The 22,010-nt window shown below is 36.2% G+C and overlaps 1 protein-coding gene and 1 pseudogene across 4 annotated transcripts in view; both read left to right on the forward strand.

Annotated features, from left to right (window-relative positions):
* LINGO2 (leucine rich repeat and Ig domain containing 2) overlaps positions 1-22,010 on the forward strand; it is a 1,267,465-nt gene that overhangs the window by 537,388 nt on the left and 708,067 nt on the right. The window lies entirely within an intron of this gene.
* The window catches only part of LOC112809563 (BTB/POZ domain-containing adapter for CUL3-mediated RhoA degradation protein 3-like), a 29,365-nt pseudogene continuing 27,562 nt past the window's right edge, over positions 20,208-22,010 (forward strand).

Genomic DNA, 22,010 nt, shown 5'->3' on the forward strand with positions numbered 1-22,010 from the left:
CAGGAAATTGCACAGACTTGATGAAATAGACAAATTAGAAGCACACAACCTACCAAGACTAAATCATAAAGAAATTTTAAAAAATCTGAATAGGCCTAAAAGGATTGAATCATTAATCAAACCCTCACCCCGAAAAAAAAAAAAAGTCCAGGACTAGATGGCTTTACTGCTGAATTCCGGCAAACATTTAAGAAAGAACTAACACTAATCCTTCCCAAACTCTCCCAAAAAGTTAAAGAGGAAGAAACTTCCAAATTCATTTTATAAAGTCAGAATTATCTAAATATCAGTCAAAGGCACTGCAGAAAAGAAAACTATAGACCAATATCTCTAATGGATATTGTTGCAGAAGCTTTCAAGAAAATACCAGCAAACTGAATTCAATAGTATGATTATAGGATTGTACACCATGACCAGCTAGGATTTATTTCTGGAATGCAAGGATGGTTCAACATACTAAAATCAATCAACATAATACGTTAACAAAATGAAGGAAAAAAAGTACATGATCATCTCAGTTGACACAGAAATTTGACAAAATTACTCTTCCATGATAAAAACATTCAGTAAACTAGAAATAGAAGGAAACTACCTTAGTATAATAAAGGCCAAAATGAAAAACCCATGTTAACATCATACAATGATGAACAACTGAAAGCTTTTCCTTTAACATCAGGAAGAAGACAAGGATGACCACTTTTCCACTTCTATTCAACATTATATTGTACATCCTAGCCAGCACAATTAGGTGAGAAAAATAAGTAAAAAGTATTCAAATTGGAAAAATAAGAGTAAAAGTATATTTGTTTACAGATTACATGATCTTATTTGTAAACAGTTCTAAAAATTATGAACACATACACACACCTGTTAGAGCTAATAAATAAATTCAGCAAAGTTGCAGGATATAATCAACATTCAAAAATTGGTTGCATTTCTATACACTGACAATGAACAATCAGAAAAGGAAGTTAAAAAGCAATTTCATTTATAATATCATCAAAAAGCATAAAATACTCAGGTCATAAACTTAATCAAGGAGATAAAGGACTTGTACACTGAAAACTAGAAGATACTGCTGAAAGAGATTAAGTAATATACAAATAAATGGGCTTTGTATGTTTATGTTATATTATTTATTTATTTTTTTAAATTTTATTTTATTATGTTGTGTTAGTCACCATACAATGTTATATTATTTAGATATCAGTACTATAAGTTTACAATTTCTGTGAAATACCTATCAAGATAACAAAAATGTTTTTTGCAAAAATAGAAAAATATATTCTAAAATTAATGTAGAATCCCAAGGGACCATGAATAGTCAAAATAGTCTTGAAAAAAACATTAAAAGTCTCATTCTTCCTAATTTCAAAATTTATTATAATGCTACAGCAATCAAAACAGTGTGGTATTGGTATAAAGTAGACATGTGGACGAATAGACTAGAATAAAGAGTCCAGAAAGAAACCCACACGTATATGGTCTAATGCTTTTTGAGAAGAGTGCCATGACCATTCACTGGGGAAAAGACACACTTTTCAACTAATGATGTTTGGAAAACGGGATATCCGTATGCAAAAGAATGTGGTGGGATTCTGATCTTACACCATATGCAAAAAAAAAAAAAAAATTCATATGGACTAAAGACCTAAACATAAGAGCTTAAACTATAAAACTCTTAAGGAAAAACTTCACAACTTTGGATTTGCCAATGATTTGTTGGATATGACACCAAAAGCATAGCTAACAAATTAAAAATAGGTAAGTTGACTACATAAAAATTAAAATCTTTTGTGTATCAAAGAATACTATTAGCATAATTGAAAGCAAGGACTGACGGTGATATTTGTACAACCATGTTCATAGCAGCATTATTCACAATAGCCAAAGTAGAAGCAACCCAAGTCTCCATCAACAGATGAGCTAATAAACAAAATGCCATATGTACATACAATGGGATATTATTCAATCTTAGAATAAAAGGAAATTCTGACATATATTACAGCATGGATGAATTTTAAAGACATTATGCCAAGTAAAATAAGCCAGACATAAAAGGACATATGATTCCACTTATTAAAGAATAGTCAGATTCATAGAGACAAAATAAAATGGTGATTGTTGGGGGCTTGGGGTGGGGGAAATGGGAAGTTATTGCTTACTGGGTACAGTTTCAGTTTTGCAGATGAAAACAGTTCTGTAGATGGTAGTGATGGCAGCACAAAAATGTGAATGTACTTAACACCACTGAACTGTACACTTAGAATGATTTAAATGGTAATTTTATGTTATGTATATAATACCACAATTAAACAAATTGAATATAAACCAAACCAAACCAAAACCAAAACACTTATGGGTCAGGCATCAGGAGTGACTTAGTTGGATGGACTTGGATCAGAGTATCTATGTGGTTGTTGCCAAGCAGCAGTCATTTAAAGGCTCGCTTGGACTTGGTGATCCATTTCCAAAAAACACACATCACCTATGTTCCTCACTATGTGGACCTCACCATAGAGTTGCTTGATGTCTTCATGTTATGGTGGCTAACTTCCTCAGAGTGAGCAATCTAAGAGAGCAGTAGGAAGCCATGATGCCTTTTCAATCTTACAAGTGATATCTTTCTATTTCTACCACATGCTGTTTTGTTAAAAGCGAGTCTGAGTATAGCCACTACTCAAGGAGAGAGGAATTAGGCTAGGAGAACATCAAAGATTTGTGGACATATCTTTAAAGCAGAACAGATGTTATTCAAATTTTGCTCCTTGTCCCAGTGATTTCATTTATAGCAATAGTAAGTATAAGATCACATGTCTTTTTAGTGTCCTTTACTCTCAGTCTTTGTCTTTCATTGGCATTTCAGAAGAGTACAGCCAGTTTTTCTGTAGATTGCCTCTTGATTTGGATGTCTGATATTTCCTCATGGTTAGATTCAGTTACGCATTTTGGGAGGAATATTACAAAGGTAATATTCTCATTGCACCACACAAGGAAGCCCATGGTGTTGACTTTTCTCATACTGGTGGTGTTAATTTTAATCATTTAGTTAAGTTGGTGACTGCTGGTTTCTCTATCATATAATTACTATAGTTTTATTTGGGATTAGTAAGATGACTTTGAAATCCTGTTTTGTTTTGTTTTTTTCCTTTGTAATCAGTTTGATGCTTTGAGACTATGGGAATATTGTCCTACTACTGTTCATTGAACTTTAACCCACTTGCTTTAGCATAAATTCTTTAAAATTTCTTGCCAGATCATTAATGCATTTAAAAAATGTTTCATTTTGTGTTTTAATGTATTGGGTTGGCTTCAGCATGAGAGTCAGTCAGGATCTGTTCCACCAACTGCTAGAAACCAATGCAATATTTCCTATTTGATACCCATTTTCACAGCTGATATTAAATCCTTTTCCTGCCTCTCAAAGCTTTGGCTATTGTCCCTAGGCATTCTGGTTACTACTCACTTGTTAAAAACGGGATGTACTTTCCTCTAATTATTCATACATTTTAGCTCTCCAAATTATCTTAAGCATCTTATGAATGAAGTTTTTAGATTACTCCAAATGTTCTCCTAATAGTAACTCAGTAAGTTGGATCAGTATTAATAGTATATTCACAAAACAAAAAAAATGCCTAATGATAACATTAACTAATGAAAATTATGTGCTTGCTATATTTCAACATTCTAGATGCATTTACAAGTATTAATTCATTTAATCTTCCTAACATCTTATGAAGTGGATACCGTTATTATCCCTGTTTTACTGATTAGAGAGCAAATAATGGCAAAGCTGTGAGTCAAGTCCAGGCGGTCTGTCTCCAGAGGCGGTACTATTATTGGACACTACTGCCATGAAGAGGATTGCTTCCCGAAGAGCTATGAGATATTTGTACACCTCTATCTGAATGTGAATTCCCCATGACAAGAGAGGCTGGAGTTAGAAGGGAACATAGAAAACATTCTCCTTTTCCCCAAGCTGAAGAAACTGAAGCTTGAAAAATGTCAGGTTATTTACTATTAAGGGATAAAGATGAGGCGAAATTTAGGTCTCCAGATACCCAATCAATCCAGTTCACTTTCCATCATATCATACTGTAAATGTCTGGTAAAATGAAAATAAATACCCTACACTCAACTGTTTCACCAGGGGCAATGATATAACTCTACAATGTCAATTTCAAAGTTGAATTCTAAAATGAATATGCTAGATATGCTATACATTAATTAAACATGAACTGCTTTTGCTTGCTGTCTTAGAACATAAAAGGGCTTTGGGGGAATGATTTGGATGACCCATGCATTTTTGCACAGATAATCTGGTTAGTTCGAACTTTTTCTCTTGTCCTAAGCAAATATATCTGACATCATTTCTCCCCACTTGCTCACTTGCTTAAAAGTAGTCTTTGTAAATGCAGTTTTGAACTTGCTCTGGAAAAAGTCTTTCCTGGTTACCAAGTAAATAAGGTATGCAGCTATAAAGAGGAACCATTATGTACATATCCATTTAGCAAAATACTTAAGTTATTTTTAGTATTTAATTTTGGCATGAGAAACTGATAAACTTACAGAGTATAGTGGCAATGTTCATTGACATAACACTTTTGATTTCCATGGATTGATTGCCTTTATTTTTTGTTATAATGATGTTTATAATATGTTGATTTTATTAATATAATACTCGACACCTCCATATTTACAGGCTTCTCTAAGATACTTAGAAAAGAGTAACATTCCAAATGATCATATCATGTACTCTTATGGATCAGAAGGGGGAACCAACCATTCAGAACAGAGATGAGCCAGAAACAATGCCAGAGAATGTATATCGGGTGAACTGGAGTTCCCACATACATTGAGAAGGCATGAAGATAAAGATACTCTTGCATTTTACTCTCTTATTTGTGTTGTGTTGATATTCTTGTGTTGATCTTTTCTTCTCATTATCGTATCTCCTTCTGGCAGCACAAATACACTTGAAAGGGAAATACATCATAAAAACACAGATTATAGACACAGAATGCTGATAGTTGTTATGGGTTGATTGAATTTTTATATCTTGTGATGGAGGATATCTCAGTTTCCCTCTCTTTCCAGGCACATGGGAGGAATATACATCTATTCCCTTACTTTTTTTTTTAAAGACTTTATTTATTTATTTGACAGAGAGACACAGGGAGAGAGGGAACGCAAGCAGGGGGAGTGGGAGAGGGAGAAGCAGGCTTCCCACTGAGCAGGGAGCCTAATGCGGGGCTCGATCCCAGGACCCTGGGATCATGACCTGAGCGGAAGGCAGACGCTTAATGACTGAGCCACCCAGGCACCCCACCTTTACCTTTTTTTTTTAAAGATTTTATTTATTTATTTGAGAGAGAATGTGTGCACGCAAGTAGGGGGAGGGGCAGATGGCAGACTCCCCACTGAGCACAGACCCCAACACAGGGCTCAATCCCACAACCCTGAGATCATGACCTGAGCTGAAACCAAGAGTCAGATGCTTAACCGACTGAGCCACCTAGGCACCCCTCCATTCCTTTACTCCTGGGTTAGGCCATGTGGTTGTTAGGATCAAGGGGATATGAGGAGAAGTGATTGAATGAATCACGTCCAAGCCTAAGTATTTAATTGCAAGATCCTCCAGAGTTTCCTTTCTTGCTAAGGTGACTGAAGAGGCCTTTTACTCCAGATGGTTTAGCACAAGATAATGGAGCCTCCATAAGCTTGGAAATCCAAGTGATTTGTAAAGCAGTCCCACATGGAATTTCCACATGGGATATGTAGCATTAGTGAGAAATAAACTTCCATTTTGGTAGGCCACTGAGATTTGGGGTTGGTTTGTAATGCCCTAGCTAATACATCTTCAATAGAGTGGTTAATAAGTATGTTTGTATTAAAGAATTAAACTCCTTCTTAAAATTATCTAAATAATTTTGAAGTTCATTAAAAAATATAGATAATATAAAAATTGTTCCCAGTTTTATCTTGAGTTTTACTATATCTTTATTATCAATTCAATTAGCACATCCCCCCCAAATATGATACATATCCTAACACTGATAATCCAATCTTCAAATCTGATGTTCTCACTATGAAGCTTTTGCCCCTAATTCTAAAATACTATGATTGTTGTCTCACAAGGATTTTGTAAATAAATAATCAACTGTTCCTTCCTCCTCTTTCTCCATCTTCTTTTCCTCATAAATGGATGCCTTTAATCTGCCTGAGTAAATGCGTCTTTCCCTTTTTTTCTGGACTTTCAGGAACATGCTTTTCTATTAGATTAAAAAAAAAAAAAAGCCAAAGTCATCATCTGAAGAACCAGACACATTTTGTGTTTTATAATTCTGTTATGTCTGTAAAAAGCAACAAGATGTGGTTCTGAAGGAATACTCCCCTCCTCATTTGAGAATAAGAGTTCATTGCCAAGTATATAACATGATCCATACAGATTGGAAATTCAGGGATCTGTTTCTATCTCTGTGGTAGTTCATTCCTTTGAGTCCCAGAAGCACTGTGAGCCCTAAACTAGACTTGTGGAATCTATCAGAAAGAAACAAAACAACTGAAATAATGTGGGCTTCAGCAGTGTCAAGCTTCATTTTTGGTAGGATTTTTGAACTTTTAGAAAATGCCAACCCAATGGTTGGTGTTTCATAAATGAAAAAAGAGTCACAAATAATAGTCTGTGAAATACATTGACTTAACATAATTCAGTAAATTATTATTAAGGACCTGTGTCCTAAATAATATTATCCTACCTTGGGAGGAAGAAGATGAAATATACAAAGATAAAACATGTTACTGTGCTTACAGATTAGTAAAGAAAAAGAACATATACAGAAAATATTATCATGTAAGAGAAGATATGTTATCTTAGGAATGAAGTTCTATGATAATAAAATACAAAGAAAGTTTAATTAAAATAAAAAAATCAAGCTGAGGGTTAAGTGACTTTGTATGGATCAGGTAGCCTTGGAAGACTGGACTTTTCATACAAATAAATAAAGAAGTTAAAGAATACACTGTAAGTAAAGCACATAAACCAGAAAGGACTGGATATGGTATGGGGATGGTGAATTTAGTTAGAGGTTGGGGAGGCTGGTGAATTGAATGGATGTGTCTGTGTGGAAGTGGATAAATCCAAAAATACAGATTGGAAGCTCATAATACATGAATTTGCTTTGAATACAAATGGGAGAGGAGCCCATTATAAATTTTAGAGTGATGTAAAATGATGTAAAGTCCCTTTAATTTTTGGAAAATAAGTTTTACGAACCTACCATATATTAATATGGTTATATAAATTCTCAGTGGCCTTAAATCTCTCTACCAGGACAATTTCACATCAGGGAGTAGTGAGTGGGACCTGATGAATTGGATCAAGCCCTCTGAGAACTCTGGTGAACATGGTGGGTGGCTTCCACAGAACACATTTACCTTCTTTTCTTACTTTTATTACTGGTGAGCATGGTGGAGCAGGGTACAATCAACAGAAGTTTCCAGAGTGGTCTCATTGGGACTCAGATGGAAGCAGACAATCAGTTCTAGGCTAGTCCTGCCATTTACTAATCATGTGACCCTGGTGGAGTCAATCTCTAAGCCTATTAAACTCCTTGCCTTTCCCTGCTCAAAATGCACTATAACAATATACCCTGTGTGAGCAAGTTATGTCCACAGGTGACTCATCAAGACATTATGGGAAAACTGCTAAAGAATAAGTCAGAGTGGTCCTCTTTTGTACTAACCTGTGACTGCCAAAATACATCCTGTATTAGTACAGCCTTCAAAAGAGACTGGTAAGCCCCCTCCAAAAAAAATTTTTTTTAAAAGCTATTATTTGCTTTCCCCAAAAGATTAGTATTAAGAGAGTAATACAGTACCAGTGACTACAATGGGTAGGGAAAATGTAACTCCTATTATAAAATATATGTATATGCCAGTTGGTGTGTTTGTTTTTTAAAGTCAAACAGAAGGGGCTCAATTGAATAGGCAAAAGCAGAGAAAAGAAAACAACCAGGGAAGTGGAAATGTCAATGAAATAGAAATTTCAGCAGAAAACAAGACCTCAGAGTCACAACAGAAGCCCAAAGAATTTGCAAAATCACTGGAGAAAGCATTGATCTTCCTGCAGTGCTCTGGCTGGTAGGGTGGAGTAAACTTTATTTAAATCTCAGATCTCAAAGGTGACCTCTTCTGACGGGTATTTCATTCTGCCTTGGGGAGCTCGAAATTGCTAGAAGATGGAAGGAGGGGATAGCAAGCCCCAGTGCTATGCAACCAGCACTACATTTGTGAGTTTGGAGGATTAAAACCGGCACTAATCAGCAAACGTTGTAGCTGAGTTCTCTGAATGGCAGGCTAACAAGCAACCCAATCTACCCTCTCCGATTAGGAAAGGGAAAATAGCCCATGGGTTTGCAGAGTCTTCGAGAAAACTCCAGTTGTGTCAGCTTAGAATGATTTCTGTACGTTTTGTTTGGAGAGGGGCAACCCTAGTACTTCAGGGCAATTCTGAGGGTCTCCAATTTTCTTTTCCCCCCTTTTTTTATTTCCTCATAATTTTCCTGTCTGTCAAGTGACTCTCTCAGACTTGTAATACAACTGGCTACTTAGTAGGAGTGTTCCCAGTGAATTCACTTTAGCCTTCAGCACTCCGCCATGGCCACCACAGTCGGCTGGGCTCAGCCTTTACTGCTCATGATGCCCAGTTACCCACTGACCAGACTCAGAGATAACAGGAAACTCTCGACTCTGTCTTCCTAGGGCTGCCATAGGAGTGGCTCTGCCCATCTGCCCTCTTGCTTTGGCCTTCCAGTTTAGGTTTTCTTTTTCTGTTTGTTTCACGTTTTGTAGGACATCCTGATCTTGGTTTATTGGTTGGTTGGGTTTTTTTTCCCCCACACTGAACTTTCTCTTCCCTCCCATTCCCAATCCACTGATTAGTTTACAACTTTCATAATTTCTTAACCACTTCCTGTTCTGCAGGAATTGAGGCAGAATGGGAGAAAATTAAAAGAGAATTTAAATTGGTTTTTACTGATTTCAGTAGTGTCATGTGATACAGGAGTTTTTTGACCTATGTGTGTGGTGGTGGTTTCTTTTTCCTTTTTTTGGAAAAAACATTGTCGTCATTGTTAGGAGCCCCAGATGACCCTAAATGGTCACTTAGGTTGGGGCAATGGACTTTCAGGTTCTGCCACATCTTGGATGAGTTACCTACAGTATGTTAGTGAACATCTATAACCTCAGGGTTTTTCCTATAACATCTGAATCTTAGAATTGTTCAGATGTAATGAGATAATTTGAATTGAAAGGAACCTTGTTGAGACACTCTAGCCATTACTATGGCTACTCCTTGTACTCATACTACTGTTGGCCGTTTTACTCTTTGGAGCCTATGTTCCTTCTCAAAGGTTCCCGTTTGCCATGGGAGTGCTTTTTAGCATAAAAATTCCATTTGCTGTGTCTTAAATATGCTGCAGAAAGTAATGTGTGCTTTGCTTTGACTGAAAAGACAGGCATACAAATTGCAAAAGTCTAGAACCATGTGGCTTGTCCTATACGTGACACAGTCTGTGTTGTGCTGTGGAGTAAGATGCAGTGTGCCAAGATTTTGACTACCTCCACCCTCAGAGTGTCCAGGGAGAGGTGGCCAGAAGTACAGTGGCCAAAGCCCCAAGGCTGGTTGCCTCTGGCCACAAGCATCGGTGTCTCTTTATCTCCCAGTTCCTATGTTATGCTGGGACCTGACAGTTGGGAAACATTCACATAGTGAAACTCTGCCAACAGAAGATGAATTTGGTAAATTCTTTATATATAATAAGTGTATGCACACATACATGCACACATATATTTGTGTTTTCTTATTTTTATTTTTTAGGTGAGGAATGATTTAAGGAGTGGATAGCATTGGGTTAAGGGTACCAAAGATTTGGAGGATGTAATCATTCTACTGTACTGTCAGAAAGAGGACAATTGGTTTTCTTTTAATTTCTTAAAATGTGATGGTATATGAAAACCAAAACCAAACAACATAACATTTTAAAGAATAATTATAAACTATCTGTCAGAAGAATTTAGTTGCCTCGTTCATGGGTTAGTTGTTATTATTGGACTTAATATGTAAATAATAGTATGTTTCAGATTTTCATTAGGCTCATAGGATTCTCTGGACCATATGAGGTGCTTACTAAATGCTCTTTAAGTGAATGTCTACCTTATGAAAATGCATTGGCCATTTCTTGGAGCAATGAGACAAATGGGCAATGTGGAGGGTATGGTTTTAAGGTGTTTTTTTTTTTTAAAGATTTATTTATTTATTTATTTGACACACATACACACACACACACACAGGGTTTTAAGTTTTACTAATTTAAATCTTATGTCAAGATAATTAGCATGGAATAATGCTGTCCTGCCTCATAAAAGATCTGGAGCAACAATAGAGGTAGAATCATATGTTGAATGGATTATATATTGTGGTTTTTACAAATATCATCTGGACTGGATTTATGAAAAGTTTCCTTGCCTTCACAGAGAAACCAGTCTTCCCATCTTTATGTTTGAGAATTATAAATTACTGTCATCATTCTAGTGGAATTTTGTGGGTATCACTTTGTGCTTTAGACATAATCCAGGACACTGCTCATTCTGTCTTGCCTTGTGTTCAGGCATTTCACATCTGCGTTTCCATTATTGTGAAGGCCTCTGTTTAGAGTACATGTTTCTACATCTTGGCCTCATTTTATTTAAATATTCTGCTGTGGTTGATTAACCACAAGCTATATAAGCAGTAAAAAAGAAAGAAAGAAATAACTTCATACAGAATATTGTCAGTAGAAGGTGACACAGGCTAAAGTAATAATAAAAGTTAAATGGAGAATATATCAAGTTAATGTATGGCATAATCCCAAACTCCATGGAAGGATTGGTTTATTGTGCTGTTAGGGGAAGCAAGCAGAGACTTGAAAGGCTAGTTATTTTTGAATTCCTGAAGGGCAAAGTAACCTTTACATAAATGCAGCCTACTGAGAGTCTAAGATGAAATTTTAGTATGTCTGTATAATTTTCTTTGTAATGATGTTATAACATTCTACAGTCTTTATAGTAAATACATCCAAGTACAAATTCAGGAATAAAATATGTCATTTTCTGCAATAAGGAGCTAGTAGGAAATAAAGTATGTTGCAAAAGCATTATGTCCACATCCAGAGACAGGAAGCAATTCTAAGTCATTGACACTGGATTATGTCAGTCACTCACAAAAAAACTCACCGAATATTAGAACTGGCAGTATACCAGTTAACCCCGAAAAAGACAGTGATAGGTAAATAAAAGAATATATTATTTTACTCACGGGGGAGTAAACATAAGGGAACTGTTATCTTACTAAAGCAGCCACAACAAGTTATTATGGGAAATGAGAGGTGTTAGGACCCATCTACTAATATTTTGAGTGTGATAGATTGCAGGGCAACAGAGCATTTCTGTAATAGATCTCCGCCTACCGTTTTGGAGTGGGATGCAAAGACTGAATGCACATGGTGTTCGCAGGTTCTAGGCAAGCGTAATGGCGGTGGCAGCAGAAGCATAGGCCGTCTCAGAAGCAAACCTGTGTCCGCGCTACCTTTTCTGCGTTTCAGAAGTTCTCTTGAGACAATCCTGAAGATAATCCAAGTCAAGCCTCACTCAGTTGAGTCACCACATTCTGCGGTTGTGAACCAGAAACTGTGTGTTCTCAGTGCATTCGGTGATTCACTCATACTGAAACTCACGAAGACCTGGTCCATAAATCAGAAATGCTAATTCATGAATCAGAATTCTTTCCAATGATTAGAATGGTATAAACCCTGCCAAGAGCCAGCTGCTCTCTCCTAGTAACAAGCTGCGTAGGAAACTAAATTGCCCATGAGCCAGTTACTTCGATGGTATAAAAAAAGGTATAAGAATAGTTTCAAGCCTAAATTTTGTAATAAATTATTCTCAGTTTACAATGGAGAACTGGACTCATCACTGCCCCTAAATCCTGTATCTTGTCCCTTGAACAGTACTGAATGCTGGACAAGAGGGCTCTCCTGGCTATCGTGGATGTTTTTCTACCGGATCCTTTCTGTTTTCATATATCACATTTGGATAGGTTAGTATCAAAATTAGAGAATGCTTTTAGTGGTCCAGAATTCACTGTTTTCTTCCACTTTCTCAATTAGCACAATTCTCTAAGTTCTTGAAGTTTTTATTGCTCAGATCTCAACTTACATAGTATTTAAGACACCAGATTCACCCACCTCACTCACCTCACACAGTGATGTCTGTGCCATAGAAGACTGTTTCAACATCTTGGCTTGGGAAAAAAGCGATTACAGCCAATAAATATCAGGAAAAATACAGAGTTCTGGACATACTGATAGAAGGACAGACATTTCCCTGGGCCTCTCACTTTGAGAAAAGTATGTTAGCATGGAGTTTCCCTGGGAGTCCGTGGAGATTTTCCTGACGAAAATAAAAATGCTAATAGCTACCATTTATGAGGGACCTGCCATGGGCCAGTGAATAGTACTAGGGAATTTGCCTATAGTTTCTAATTTGATCTTGACAACAACGGAATGTTACAGACATTATTAAATCCATTTTAAAAATTAAAAAACTAAAGTTCAGATAAATTAAGGTAAATAGTTAAGGTTATTGAATTCTCTAAGTTCAGAGATCCAGTAGTTAACTCAGGTCTGTCTAGCTTTAAAATCTGATATTCTAACCGATCTGCACACTGCCTGCAAGATAGTTACTAACCAGGCTTGGAACATGGCTTCATACTGTACTCTTGAAATTACCTTGAATCTGCCTTTTTTTATCCACTCTATGCCACACTCTTAACTGAGAACTTGATTATGGTGTTATATTAAGCATTATTTTCACTAGATGAGGCTACCTAGGTCTTATGAAATACTCATAGTGCTTAGTATGTTTTCCTCCATACCAATTACCATTGATTATTTTGTATTGGCGACTAATATCCTCACATTATCTGTCTAGATGATTGCCTTCTAAGAAGTCTTTGGTCTCTAATGATAAACTGTATACCATGATCTTACTGACCTTGAACTATTTGATAACTATGATGTCAGTCACAGTGAAATAACTGGGCCCCTTCCTTCCTATCAAGCGGCTACTATTAGTAGGTCCAGATATTGTACTGGCAGAAAGAAACAATTGAAAAATTAGACTTTATTTTGGTTTAGAGATTTTCTTTTTTTACATGCTGTGGGCTTGACTGTGGGATAAAGGCATTTCACACCTTTTCCTTTATTCTAATTTAAATTATGAATTATGGTTATATAAATGACCTACTCACAATCTGTAATGATTAATTACTGTGGGCTCTCATAAATAAGCGAGATGATGAGTTGTGTCCAATTCTCACCTCAGTGACTCAAATGCAGTCCTTTTTTCTCCCATCAACCAACCGCAGCTGGAAAACACTAAATTGAAAGATGGGGTATAAACCTAGAAGCTAGGTTTTGGAACTTCCAATAAGGGAATATAAGTGTGTTATTTGTTGGCGAGATTGGTACCCAGGGTTTCTTATTTATATAAATGTATTTATATAAATTAATTTCATTACTAAACTTAACTTTAATATGTGTTATAAATGTATGCTACATTCAAACTGACCTCTAATTTAAAATCTTCCCTTGAATTTAAACAAATGCCCATTCTTTTATAGCATACAGCAATGATTCCTCCTTTTTAAGGATTAGGGAGACTTTTGAAATGTTGACTATTTCCTGTCAAGATCAGTGATCTTTCATTAATTAATTCATTGTATGCATTTATATTGGTAAGTATAATTTCCAGTAGTTTTTGTTTGGGAAAGCACATCAGGACACAAAATCTGCCATTAATTCAACAATGCTTTAAATGGTTTTATTCTGCTGGTCACACCAACTATTTTATATATTGTTGAAAGGTAATAAGCCACATATCTGCCAAAAAGATAAATTTTTTTCTATACCAGTATAATAAACATATGGAGTCACAGACCTTTTATCATATCTCTTTGCCCCACCTCTCTCTTCTTTAATCATGTCTAGGACTCCCATTATGCAGTGAGTTTGTGGTCTTGGAATTACAGTAAGTAGTATATCCTATGTTGTGAGAATACAGGAGAAATCACTCAAGACCGGTCCATGCAGACAATAAATGTTACCTGACTTAATCACTGTAAATAACTCTTGCACAAAGGACCTTAAAAAGTAATTAGAATGCTTGTTTCAAATTCAGTTTTGTTTGTTTTTGCCATTATCATATGACGATATTGCTGTCCTTGATCCTAGAAACATGTGATCAGATCCAGCAGGGTTGAATTTAGAAAATATTAAAGGTGATGGTGAATAGGACCTATTAGGTGGAATAAAACATGCCAAGTGCAATTCTATAAATCTAGTTCTTCCCAACTCTAGAGCAAAAATATTTTTAGTAGAATATATGTTACTGAAATTTGGAGTTTCCTAAGGATACATTTTATACTGTTGTAAAAGAGAAACATTTTTCTCATTTTTATAACGAACTTTACAGTATATTTAAGACATTTAATATGTGTTCCCCTGTCTGAATAAATGTGTTTATATATTAACACTTGTTTAAATGTAAAGAAAAGAGATCTACTCGAGCTAGCTCAAGAAAACGGGAGTTATTGTAAAAACACAAGGGGAACATATGGGAGAAAAGATTTCACGGGAGCTATTAAGTTTTAAACCTGCCAGGAGTGGAGACCACAGGGTCATTCTAGGATTGAGAGCAGCTCTCAAGATCACCACAGCCCAGTTAGAAAACACTCGTCTTTTCTCTTGTGCTTCACTATTAATATAATGCTAGTAAAAAGAGCATTTGCTTCTTTTTTCTGTGCTACTGACTTTGACTAACCCATGCCCATGATTTTGACTCCCTGTGAAATTTCTTACCCCAGTTTATGGTATCATTTATTTTTACCTGCACCGACACTGAAAAAGTTCTGTTATATTGCCTATTTCAGATACATGTGAAATCACATCAGATTGTCTTATTTAGATTTTCCTACTAAGTGCAAGTCTTTTAGGCAAGAAGCAAAGGTTAACTATTCATTCATGTATTGGATCACCTTGAGTTAGAGACCCTCCCCTTACGCAATCAGCTATAGCCCAACAGGAAATTGGGGCATGTGACGATTTCTTTCCATGGCAACTTTCTTGAAGCCAGTTTTCTTTAGAAAGTGATGTGAGTGATACATATCTGTAATACCTCTAATTTAATATAATTTCAGTGCAAAGAAGGTGTCAGAAGATACTTCTATAAAGCCTCTGAAATCTCTTTGAAAAATAATGATCTAAATAGGATTGTGTTAAAGACAATATTTTGGTGCCTTTTTTGTGGTTCTGTTACTTTCATCCCTATGGAATAGTGTGCTTTTGTTGTCAGAATATTTTCTGTTTTAACTTATATCATCTTGAACCCAAACTAAGCCTCATTCAGCCAAGGTTTATGCATTTCAAAATATGAGTTACAGATCTTGAGGGATTCTTTCTTACTTCTATTATTTCCATGTTCCTATTTCCCCATCTCCTGCTCCTCCTTTCAAAATATGGGATCTAAAATGGTATTTTCCCTCTACATCCATGTGGTTCTCTGAATACTCTCTGCATTTTTTCACTCTAGTTCCTTTAATTTCACTCTGGCATCTCTTAGGTTAACTGCCTTTATGTGCATCCTGATGCTACTCATCATGGACAGATATCAAATGCCATCTTTTTCCAGGACAAATTTCCAAACTCACAATGAGAGTAGAACTCTCTGTCCTTTGTGCTTTTTTTTTTTTTTTTTTACCAAATCACCCTTCTAATTTTAATCATTATATTTTCTCATTTTATTAGAGTTGATCTATTAGAAACACTCTTTTGGTTATAAATGGCAGACAGTCCAACAGATGTAGAATAACAACAGCAAAATTTATGCAATTGTTATATAACTGGAAAGTTCAGTGGTGGATTAATTCAGGTTCTCAAAAGTGGCACCAAGAAGCTATTTCTTAGTGTGTCTTGTTTTAGTTTTCTAGTGCTGGTTCCCTCCTGAGTCACCCTTTTCCCTCAGCACCTCCAGGCTTATATCCTCACGTTCTAATTTCTCTTTTCAAACAGTTTCAACCAGAATCCCAGAATTAATATCTCTTCTTAGCTTGTCTTACATTACATATCAAAAAATATTATTGGGGTGAAGAGATGGATAAGTGATTTACACAGGCTACCTGTTTGTCCCTTAAATCAAGAAGAAAGGGTTAGTCTCACCAACACTACTTTGTTTTGTTTTTGTTTTTGTTTTTAAGCTTTTTTTATTGCTCATTACAACACATACCCTTCCACAATGTCCATCACCCAGTTACCCCATCCCCCACCCCTCTCCCCTCCAGCAACTCTCAGTTTGTTTCCTAAGATTAAGAGTCTCTTATGGTTTGCCTCCCACCAACACTACTTTGAGAGTAGAGAAAAGATGGTCCCAAAAGGAAAATCAACATTCTGTTCTTAGAAGAAGAGAACAAAGAGGAAAGGATATTTGTCTATAATAAATACAACAGGAATTGTGCTGCATGTTGAAAGCTTTCTGTAGCATCAATCATGCAACCAAAAAAGGAGTTTAGATGCTCATTAAATAGATATGGAACCTTTGCTCAACAAAAGTAGTTTCATGGGGAGAGGGTTGGATTTTGTTGTTGTTTGAGCATTTGCTTTTATTAAGAGAAGGAGCCCTACAATCACCATTCCCCCTCTTGTTTAACTGTGCATCCCTCTTTTTCTTATCCAGAGCCCTTAGTCTCTCCTTATCAAAACATGCTCTAAGAAAAGGCAGGAAATTTAATTGCACTAAAGTATGATAACATAATAGCAGCTTAAAGTACTTCCTCTCTCTGGAGTGCATGCCTTTTACAAAAAAATAAATCAAAATTTTGAGGTAAAAAAAATTCAGCCATTTACTTATTCAAGAAATATTCATTGAGCACCAATGTGTTGCTGGCTTTGGGGATATCTGTTTTCCGGGCACTAAACTCAAGAGAAATTACATCCCTGCTAATATATTAGGCTAAGTCAATAAGAGAAAAGTGTATTCTTGGTTTATTGTTGGAAGGAGTTTTACAGCCTTGTGGTTCATGTGAAGATCTGAGTCCTATTTATGCAGCAGAAGGAATGGGGCAAGACTGTTACTAACAGCCCAGTCTTTCCAAATGGATAGTTTTCTTTTTAAAATATACATTTTACAGAAAAAAACATGTAAAATCTATAAGTGCAATTTTAAAGCTGTTGCCTCAGAATCATCTCATATCTAAAATTAATGTCTTTTCTATGCAATATCTCTTCCTAGAATGTGGGGATTTATCATTTGGGTTTGTTTTATGTAGATTTGTTAGCATATCACATGTAGCTCGGCCCTATGATGTTTGCATCTCAGTTTCAACATTCATGCCTAGAAGCAATGTTTTCTTGAATAAAGATGGCTTCTCTTGCCCTTTTTGAAGCCCCTTTTTTCTGCTCATTCAGTGAGCATCTCTTTATTTGTCCTCAAGTCTGGATAGAGCAAGACTAAACAGGCGGAACTGGGCAACCCTCTCTCTGACTACACAAGCCAATAGTTGGAGTCTCTGCACACAGGATGTGCATCTGTGTGTGGTGTTGGTCAGGACCTTTCCTTCCCACCCTTATATTTTTTGCTCTCTCCCACCTAACATATTCCATTCTCTCCCCACTGTAAATTCTTAATACTTTCTTAAATTTGCCGTGTAATTAAATAAGTCAACGCATTGTATGTGTTTTCTCGTTTATCTTCTTGTCTGCTTGATTCATTTTCATTGATCTTTTAAGACACCATTCACGGATTGCTTTCTGTGACAACTTCCTATCTGTGAATATAGCCATTTCCTTTACTCTCTCCTGCAACACTGTGTGTGTTGACCTCTCTTTGCCACTCTGTGCTCTGATTGGACTGCATGTCTGTTTACTAAACCTATGATCTCTAGAGGTGCACGGGCTCCGTCTTCCTACGTCTTCATCTTTAACAATTAGAAAAAAAATGCCTGACAGATCATGTTTGTTGAACGGATTAATCCCTAGGACCAAAATATTCCATTTCATGAGGTACCTCCAGTTCATATTAATAGTTCCCTAGAGAAATGTCTCAGGAAGGATCATGAAACAGTCTTAATGAAACCCCAAATTCTATTGTCTTCCACCAATAAGGTTGCTGTGAGTATAAGGTGGGGTTTGAGAAGATGACAATATATGTGCTTCTGTTTGCCATCCTTACCTGAGGACTACTTAAAAAAAAAAGTATCAGTTTTTTCCCTTCCTGTTAAAGTTTCAAGCACTTCCTCCGATAATGTGTTCCTTATTTCTGAAGAACAGAATATAGCAATCATCAGTGTCTTGTGATTTTATATATATACATAAAATCATATATAGATTATATAGAGAGATAATATTAGGATGATACAGATAGATAGATTATACGTGTGTGTGTGTGTGTGTGTGTGTGTGTGTGTGTGTGTATAATCTTCATCATATTTTCTTCTAGCTGTTATGGTGTTCTGGAGGGCTGTATTTGGTACACCAGTGTATCTCCATGTTCAAGAACAGTTCCAGCATATTGTGGTAGGTGATAGTTACTCAGTGAATGTTTGATGGATTTAGAATCAGCTTAAAATAAGGGCAAGAAGAGAATAAAGGTCTCATGGTAGAAAGAGGAGTCCTAGAGAGCTAGTATGTATATATGTATAGATACAAAAGTCATGAGTTATGACTAAGTAAGAATAATTGCATAGATTGCATAAAGATTCTTTATGTAATTTTATTTGGATCTCAGTTTTCTTACTAGTAAACTGCTACAACCCCAATCCAAAAATTAGATAGTCCACGTCTCAGTAGTTTTATATTTTTAGTCTCATTTGTTTAACCCATCAAAATAAAAATGTGCACTCCGCAGCAAGAGAAAAGAGAGGCACATAACAGGTATTGAATAAATTACAACTGTTTGTGTATTCATTCCCTTTTACTGTTTAGTAACATTACTCTAATAGTCTGCTTCAATTATTAATGGGTTAAAGTTAGAATGCTATGGATTTCTGCCTAAACCCTTGTCTGAAGGGGCCCATTTCCCATATTATGGAGAATCCTTTATGGCAGAATGAAATAGAGTTTTAAACTGACCTTGGGTACCTGGATGGCTCAGTTGGTTAAGCCTCCAACTCTTGGTTTCGGCTCCTGGGTCATGGGATCAAGCCCTGCATTGGGCTCCCCACTCAGTGTGGAACCTGCTTAAGATTCTCTCCCTCTGCTCCTCCCCCACCCCCTCTGTCTCTCTAAATAAATAAAGAATAACCTGACTTTATTATAGCCATAATATGAAATGTAAGCACATCTATTCTGAATGTTTTATAATGTCTATGTGCTTTGTTTTGTTTTGTTTTGTTGTCCCATGTTTTTCTGGGAAATCTGAATGTTTTCTGCAATTAAAACATTTTATATATAGTATTATATGTTATATTTTATAGTATAAATATATATTATAAAAGTAATGTCTAAAATTTATAAAATATTATTATAAAACATTTTATATAATAGATTTCTATATAATCAACTGTAGTTTAAGAAGCACTGTTAAGACAGTAACTAAGAAATATACCTAGTGTTGGTGGGACATACTGAAGGTGATTACCCACATGAAGGCAAAGAATCAAATGGTTATGTTATGATAAGAAAACAAACGTATGAGCACATGAATACACACACACACACACACGCATGATTAAACCTCAGTAATGTGATAATAACCATTTATTTAGAGGAGTGCCAATATCCATGTGTTGGTCTTTACCAGGTATTTTTAATTTCTTAATTGTATCAGTAGAAATAATGATTTAATGGTTTCAAATAATTAGCTATGTCATTAGCCGATTATGAGGCCTTTGTATACCATTTGCGGTTTGGGACTGTGACTTCTACTTTATTGTGCTTCTTTCTTTCTACCTTCTTATCTGACTTTTCCAGACACCAGGGGTGAATTGTGTTCTTTCTGTCATTCAGAAAGTGTACAATGATTATGGAATGGTGGATGTTAATATATTCTATCATACAATCATGCATTATTCATTGATCCATGCATTTTTTTATTAATTGTAATAGTGGGTTGAGCTAATGGTGGATACCCACAGAGGTATTAGAGGACAGAAGGAAGCGAAAAGTCGGGATATTTGTCCCCCAACTTCTCCCCAGCCTGAGGTGGCATCTCAAGCAGCAATTGTATTTCTTCCTCACAAAGAAGATGAGGTAAAAATATGGGTCAGTCTGGTGCCATCTGTGAAAAAAATTTGGTGTAATTTAATACTTCTCTCATTTACCAAAGTATTATATAGAATGGTTATATGCTTTTTAGAATGGTGACATGCATTGATAATTAGCTCTTAACCACCTGAAACTGGATATAACTCCCAGCAATGCTCAGGAGAAACAGGCAGGAAAAGCCAGCTTGAAACCATATGGCTACAGAATTGCCAAACTTGGTAAGAGTTCCAACAAGCCTGCCAATTCTAGTGTCTCCATAATTCCTAGCTACAGCTGAGGATCAAGAGCTAAGGAAAAAATGCAGTACATGCATAATTCCATCTTTGAGATGTGAATAAGAAATGAGCCAGCTCTCTGCAGGTGGTACACTGGAAACTTCATTGAACATGATAGACCCTGGAATTTTGAAGTGAGAAAACGAAGAGCTCTAAGGTCATGAAGGTGGCTTACCTGTCTTTAGGAAGCCACATTGTTTTTCCATTCTAGCTCTGCAGGGTGGCCAGAAGCCTAGCCTTTGCCAATCACTTTGCCCTTGCCATTGAGGGTAAACTCTTCAGAGAATAGCCAAAGCACTCTCACGAAGGAGAAAAGTAAGTAGTGTTCTTAAGATGCTGCCACAGGAATAAAGCTAGCAAGAAATAACTCTCCCCTGGGATGTGCAGTAAGCAGTTCAAATAATATACTCAACCACAGGGAATGAAAGGAATCAGTATTTTGTCCCCTACTTTCCTGCTTTCAGAGCCTACTATTTCTTTTGGACGAACAGGTGAGAGAAGAAGAACATCATGGGGTTTTATTTCTTTCTTAAGCACAATCTCTTTTCTTCAGTTAAATTTAGCATTGATTCTGGGAGGATCAATAATGCATCTTTTTAACTTTTTATTTTGAAATAATTATTGATCCTCAGACTGTTGCAAAATAAAGCAGAGAGGTGTCTTATACCTTTCACCCAGCTTTCTCCAATGGTCCTATCTTTTCTAACAGTAATATAGTATCAAAACCAGCCATGCATTCTAAAGAGGTGAATATTTTATACTATCCATGAAAGGTTGCTTTTTTTTTTTGTTTATGTGCACCAAAATCTTATGAATACAAGCTGTTTTGGTTCTGAGGGTAACTAAAAGTGGCCTGTACATTGTCAGCATTTGTAGATCTAAACATGATATTTTAAAGTGCATTTTTGATGATTACAGACATTTAATTAACAATATCTTTCCAGGCGCCTGGGTGGCTCAGTTGGTTAAGCATCTGCCTTCGGCTCAGGTCATGATCCCAGGGTCCTGGGATGGAGTGCCACATCGGGCTCCCTGCTCAGTGGGGAGTCTGCTTCTCCCTCTACCCCTCCCCCCTGCTTATGCTCTGTCCAACTCCCTCTCTCTCAAATAAATAAATAAAATCTTTAAAAACAAACAAAAAACCAAAAAACTAATATCTTTCAAATATCTTTGCAAGCTTCATCTGTGTAAGTAAGTAACCATTGTTTAGTAGTTCAGGATTAATTGTGAGTGCATTAGAAGCCTCACCATATATAAGAGTAGAATGGAAAAATCTGGTTAACGGTTTGATAGATACTGGTTGTATTTACAGGTTTTCCTGGTTCAGGAGCTTTACTTGTATCATGTCTGTCATTTCCATAAATATAGCAAATGTAGGGCC

This window comes from Callorhinus ursinus, unplaced genomic scaffold, assembly GCF_003265705.2.
Source record: "Callorhinus ursinus isolate GAN/ISIS: 27379988/994484 unplaced genomic scaffold, GSC_fseal_2.0 scaffold42, whole genome shotgun sequence".
Classification (NCBI taxonomy): Eukaryota; Metazoa; Chordata; class Mammalia; order Carnivora; family Otariidae; genus Callorhinus; species Callorhinus ursinus.